At 32.9% G+C, this 6,262-nt stretch overlaps 1 non-coding gene across 1 annotated transcript; it reads right to left on the minus strand.

Annotated features, from left to right (window-relative positions):
- Positions 1-3,084: 3,084 nt before the first annotated feature.
- LOC122901436 lies at positions 3,085-3,227 on the minus strand. Its single transcript, XR_006383489.1, has one exon. It is a non-coding gene; the product is annotated as a U4 spliceosomal RNA (small nuclear RNA).
- Positions 3,228-6,262: the final 3,035 nt, after the last annotated feature.

The raw sequence follows: 6,262 nt of genomic DNA on the forward strand, positions 1-6,262 counted from the left end.
TTTGATCATAGGTGACATCTCTTCTAAAGAAGCACAAAAATGCTGTACAAGATATGGACAACCTTGAGAGGTCAAAGATAGAAGAAAGAACATAACTTGAAACCTATTGAAGTAATTCTGTCCAAAAAAAGAGGCTGGAATATTGTGGAAACATTGGATGGTTAATCCATGCCATGGATAAATATTATGCATATATTTTGAAGGTAAAATTAGAGTTTACTAGTGGATTGAATGTACAGAATCAAAGAGAAGAGTCAAGCATAACTTCAATATTTTGTTGAGCTATTGGAAATAAAGCATTGCTTTAACTTGAGAAAAATGCCTACATTTTAAGTGATGGTTATTAACTCAAATTAACTGGGAAAACAATTGCTAGTCAAGATATGTGAGAAGTGCAGACTTTGGTTTCTAGCCACGGAATCAGACTTGTCCTCATAAGAAAACTATATGAAAATGGTGAAAACATGTGGATCTGTTTTCAAGTATCGAGCAGCAGGCACCACAGAGCTGTGATCCATGAGAAAATTATAACTACTGTGAACCTTATGTTCACTGAAACTTTCTTCCTGAGGGTATGTTCTGAATTATAGCCTAATGAGATCACAGTCTTGGTGAACAGAGAAGGTAAAATCAAGGTTTGCTGAAGTAGCTAAAATTTGTGGGGTAGGTTAGTGGACAGTAGGGAGTTTCACAGAAGGCAGACACAGAAATATGCAGAGGACTTTCCTGGGGCTATTTGTCTGAGGGCTGGGTTGCACATGTATAGGGTAAGATTCTAATGAGATCTAATAGAAAGCAGCTGTTAGGGGACTAAGATCAGAACAGAGATTTCAGAGGTCATTACATATTAAAAATGATGGTAATCTTACTTTGTCAATGAAAATTAGATCTAGGCAGCTGATCATTCATCTGAAATTCCAAAAGGCCATGTCATCAAAATCAGTACAATGTTCATAATTGAAGACAAAGCACAGAGTTAAGAAGGAAGGAAGGAAAGAGAGAAGAAAAGAAGTAGGCATACTACTGCAAAGAATAAAACCAAATTTTACTAGATCAAGCTTCTTAACAAAACAAAAATCAATAATCTTTTAGGAAGTGAACATCATTCATATACCCTATGAAGTATAACGCACACTGTCAAGCATAACATACTTGACTTGAAGATGGAGGAAAATACGACCCATTAAAAGTTAATAAAAAGTCACTAAAAATAAAATTTGAGGTGACTGCAGCTGTTAACATTGAGAAATAAGCCATTATAAATACAGTTAATGATTTAAAGGAAAAGATAGACACAATAAGAAAATAAATGGAGACCTTCAGTGGGAAAAAGAAACTGCATTAAATTTTAAAACCACAAAAAATATATGTGATATGACTAGAAAAAGGTAATGAAAATCAGATACTGCAAAATAAAGGGTCAGTGAACTTGAATGTAGATAAAATAATATCTAATTCAATGAAAAAATAGAAAATGTTGGAAACATTGAAAAAACGTTCAGGGACTTGTGGGACAATGAAAAGTGGACCAACACAGATGTAATGAAGTTAAAGACTGAGAAAACATGGAGAATAGAGGAGAAAAAATATCCAAAGAAATATCACCAAATTTATGAAAAGTATTAATGTTTATTAATGCATATACTAGAAGTTTCATGTACTTCAAGTTGGATAAAATAAAGTCATCCATAAGCATATCAGAATCAAACTTTGCAAGACTAAGGTATATTTTGAAGGCAGCACAAGAAAGAATACCTTCTATGTGGGGAAAGAAAAATAAAACTTATGGTTGACTTCTGATCATACAGAAATGTAGACAAGAAGACCACATCTTTAAAGTGCTAAAAATATATTTATATTAGCTATTTTCCAGAATCTTACATCCCACCAAAATAGCACTTATTTGAAAAAATGTATTTTCATATAAAGGGAAAAAAAGAGAACATTTGTCAACAGAAAAATTGTACTAAAGTAATGATAGAAGGTAATGCCATAAGAAGTTCTTCAGATTGCAGGAAAATGATAGCAAATAGAAAATCTGAATGAATGTACGTAGAATATACAAATATGCAACAAATTAGGAATGGGAGATTTAATAGAACTGTACTCTTGCAAACTTCTTACATTTTATATGAAGTGGTTTAATATTAAAAATAAGTAGAGGAAGATAAGTTAAGAATTAGAAATCACAATATACAACACACATCTACATATATAAGTACATATAAACATTTTCATACATATGAAAGTATGACGAAAGCCAGTAGAAAAAAATCAAATGGAATACTAGAAAATATTTAACTAATCAAGTACAGAAAATAAAGTACAGCCATATAAATAGTACACTAAATATAAATGTACTAACTACTCTAATGACAGAAAATTGAACTGTGGGAGAAATAATCCATCCCACAGAAAATAGTAGATGGGAGAAAAGTGTAAAAAAACTGGGTAAAAGTGACTTGTGAGATAGAGGTAGTGTGAGCCCAAAAGGTAAATGAAGTAGATGTTTTCTAGAAAAAGGAGGTTATCTATTTTGTCAAATACTGCAAATGAATCAAGAAAGATAAAGGCTGAGAAATTGCCAGTGTATTAATTTAACTGGAGGTTACGGGTAACTTTTTTTTTTTTTTTTGGTTACGGGTAACTTTAATGAGCACAGATTGAGTGGTATGATAGGAATGGAGGCCTGATTGTAATAGCTTCAAGAAACAACCACAGAAGAGGAATCAGGAAAATGAGTATAGTTCACTAATTTAAAGTATTTTGCTCTGGAGAGAGATGGAGAAAAAATGCCTGACCTACATAAAAGAAAACTCAAAAGTAAGAAATAAGTAAGAGAGAGTTGATAAAAAAAATTATTCCATATCTCTGTCTACAGTTAATATTTCTTTTTAAAATGAGAGACATTTCACAGTGGTAAAGTGTATTTCACTGATTGGAGGAGAATATACTGAGAATAAAATTTGTGTTGTCTGTGTTATGAATGAAACTTCTCTGCATCTTTATATTTTAATGTATTTCTATCGCTCCCTGCTGCATTTATTTTCACTATCTCCTTCTCTTTTTTCTTACATCTTGTACTATCTTTTTTCACTCTTCACAAGATAATCACCAGTATTATTTCAGCTAGAATACAAACTTTATTGTATGGGGATTTTTTCAATTAGCAATAATCGCACCTTGGATAAACCTCATTGGCTACAATACTGCCACTGCGCAAAGCTGTATGGGGATTTTTAAAGAATTTTTTAAATTGACTGAAATGGAAATCCTTAAAAAAATTTAGTTAACTATTAAAAGTGGCAATATCTATAACAAAAACTAAATAGAGATGACTTAAAATCTAGAAAACATGTTAAAATTTAAGTTAACCAGATTTATTAAAAATAACAGAATATGTCAAAAGCTCATGGCCTATTTTGTCAAAATTACAGCTTAATGTACATATATACATATATATGCAAGTTATTTAAATTATTTAGAACCAGAAGCTACTTTAATACAAGTACCAAAGAAAAATAGTACTAACAGTACTTTGAAGTGTCACTGACCATTCTTACATGATATCATTTGCTAATTATCTATCCATGGTTATAACCCTTCCATTTTTCGAAAAACTACTTATGCTCAGACACATCTTGATGTGTTCTATACGCTGCCCCAGCTGCTCCTGCCAATATGAGGCTTGTGGCCTCAGAGGTAAGAAATAAGCAGGTCAATTTGGGTGTCAATGTTTTTCAATTAGCTAAGCTGCCAAACTGAACTAATCTCCCTAGGATTCAGGTATTTACACCCATGCAGATCGGGTAAGAGGAGCTTTTTTGAATATATTCACTGCCTGGATCAAAATAAAACTGAAACAAAAAGAAAAAAAAAATCAAACTCAACGACTGTGCCCTCTACTTCAACCTCTCTACCCTGCAATCCCATGACTTTAATTTAAGGGATAAAAATATTGTCTAGTGTGTGTGCTTCTCTCACATGATTACCCTCTGCTTGAAAGTTCTACAGTCCAGGCTATTCATCACACAACTGATGGAGTTTGATTCCCTCTGCTCTTCTCCAGCTAAGGATTACAAACAGTTAGCTAAACAGTTTTTCTGCTGACAAAAGTTTATTTTTAACCTAGCTAGTTTCTTAAAGAAAATGACTTCTTGGAAATTTTATATTCTAAAGCTTATTTGAACCTACACTTCAAAACAAAGCAATAATGTTTAAATAGACAAAATGTGCAATTTCCCCGTAATAACATTTAACTAGACTGTTTCTGCAATCTTTCCCTCTATCACTGATGAATTTCTTATCTGTAAAAAGTCTCCCACTGTGAAAAATTTGCTCGAGAACACCCAATAACCATGTAAATGATTGCCATCTAAGCAAAACAGCTGGTTTTTTCCTAGTTTTAAAAATGATGGGGGAAATTCAAAGTGAGGTGCTTTACTTACATGACATAAACTGAGATACACATTTGAGCTCTGTCCCAAAATCCCAGTGTGTGGATTTCTCAGGTTGAGTACAAGAAGAATGCATCAGGTGTTCAGATGAAACACTCTAGAGAAAAATACCACTGTATGACTATTTATGAACAATGAGATAAATTTTATCACTATTGACACTAAATCATTAAATGGTCTGGTTGATTGGATATCTTGCACAGCATTAACAGTGGAATTTTTATTTAGTTTGATCTGCTGTGTGCCAACATCTTTCCATAGAGGTTTTTTGTTTTGTTTTGTTTTGTTTTGATCTACTGGGAAGTGTTACTTCTACTTTTTCAATTATTTTGATTTTTGTATAGAGGTTGTGTCCTCTTCTTTACATTATTCATAATTGAATGAAAAACTTTTCTCAACTAGCCATTTGCAATATTTTCCAATAATGGATGAAGTGGTAGCTTCTTAGACTTTAAAATTCAAAGAATCCACAGAGACAGACTGCTCCCTTCACATATGGCACTCTGTATTTCTTTGTGTTTCTCTGAACTGAATCAGGCCCAGGAAAAGTTTTTCTTCTAATTCTGTCTCTACAGGTTCTCAACAGTTAGGTTATATGAATAAGGATACTATCCCTGCACTCCAAGTCTATATTTTTGCTTATCTTTCCTGAATTGGCCCCTTACTTTGAAGGTGAATTTCACCTAATATTGACTATTTTTAAAAATATACATTTTTAACTATGTGGTTTTTCTCAGTCAGTTACTTTTATTATAGCAGATTTAGGAATTAATTTTCCTGTTAATTTTGTGTTGTTTCTAGAATGAAAGAGAGGATAAATGTACTATGGCTTTACTGTATTTATCCAGCAATTCAGGATGTTTTTATTTCATTGAAACTTTATGAAGGTGATAAAAGTATGAGTTAAATATGGTTGACATACAGTATAGGAAAATACATATTTTAAGTAAACAAAAACTGTCAACATAAGTATAATTGCACAGATATGGACAATAACTGTAATCATTAGATTGGGATCTATATTTTTAGTACTTTGATAATGATAATCTATGTTTTCAAATCCTATTTTTCTTTTTTTCACTCATCTGAATTCTAGTGGTATTCTGTGTGAAAATGTTGCTTCTTTGTAACAGGTGCTCTATTTGTAGTAACTTTTTTTAAAATTCATTTTTATTGCTTCACCAAATTTTTCCACCTACTTTTTTTTTATGAGTTTGCTTCATTTATAGCCTTAAGTATTTTTTTTAATAAATTTTTTTATTTTTTATAAATATATATTTTTATCCCCAGGGATACAGGTCTGTGAATCACCAGGTTTACACACTTCACAGCACTCACCAAAGCACATACCCTCCCCAATGTCCATAACCCTACCCCCCTTCTCCCAACCCCCCTCCCCCCAGCAACCCTCAGTTTGTTTTGTGAGATTAAGAGTCATTTATGGTTTGTCTCCCTCCCAATCCCATCTTGTTTCATTTATTCTTCTCCTACCCACTTAAGCTCCCATGTTGCATCACCACTTCCTCATATCAGGGAGATCATATGATATCTTTCTCCGCTTGACTTATTTCGCTGAGCATGATACGCTCTAGTTCCATCCATGTTGTCGCAAATGGCAAGATTTCATTTCTTTTGATGGCTGCATAGTATTCCATTGTGTATATATACCACATCTTCTTTATCCATTCACCTGTTGAGGAGAACACAGGCAGCAACCTCTTCGACCTCAGCCGCAGCAACATCTTCCTAGGAACATCGCCAAAGGCAAGGGAAGCAAGAGCAAAAATGAACTATTGGGATTTCAT

The sequence above is a fragment of the Neovison vison genome, chromosome 2 (genome assembly GCF_020171115.1).
Source record: "Neovison vison isolate M4711 chromosome 2, ASM_NN_V1, whole genome shotgun sequence".
Taxonomy (NCBI): domain Eukaryota; kingdom Metazoa; phylum Chordata; class Mammalia; order Carnivora; family Mustelidae; genus Neogale; species Neogale vison.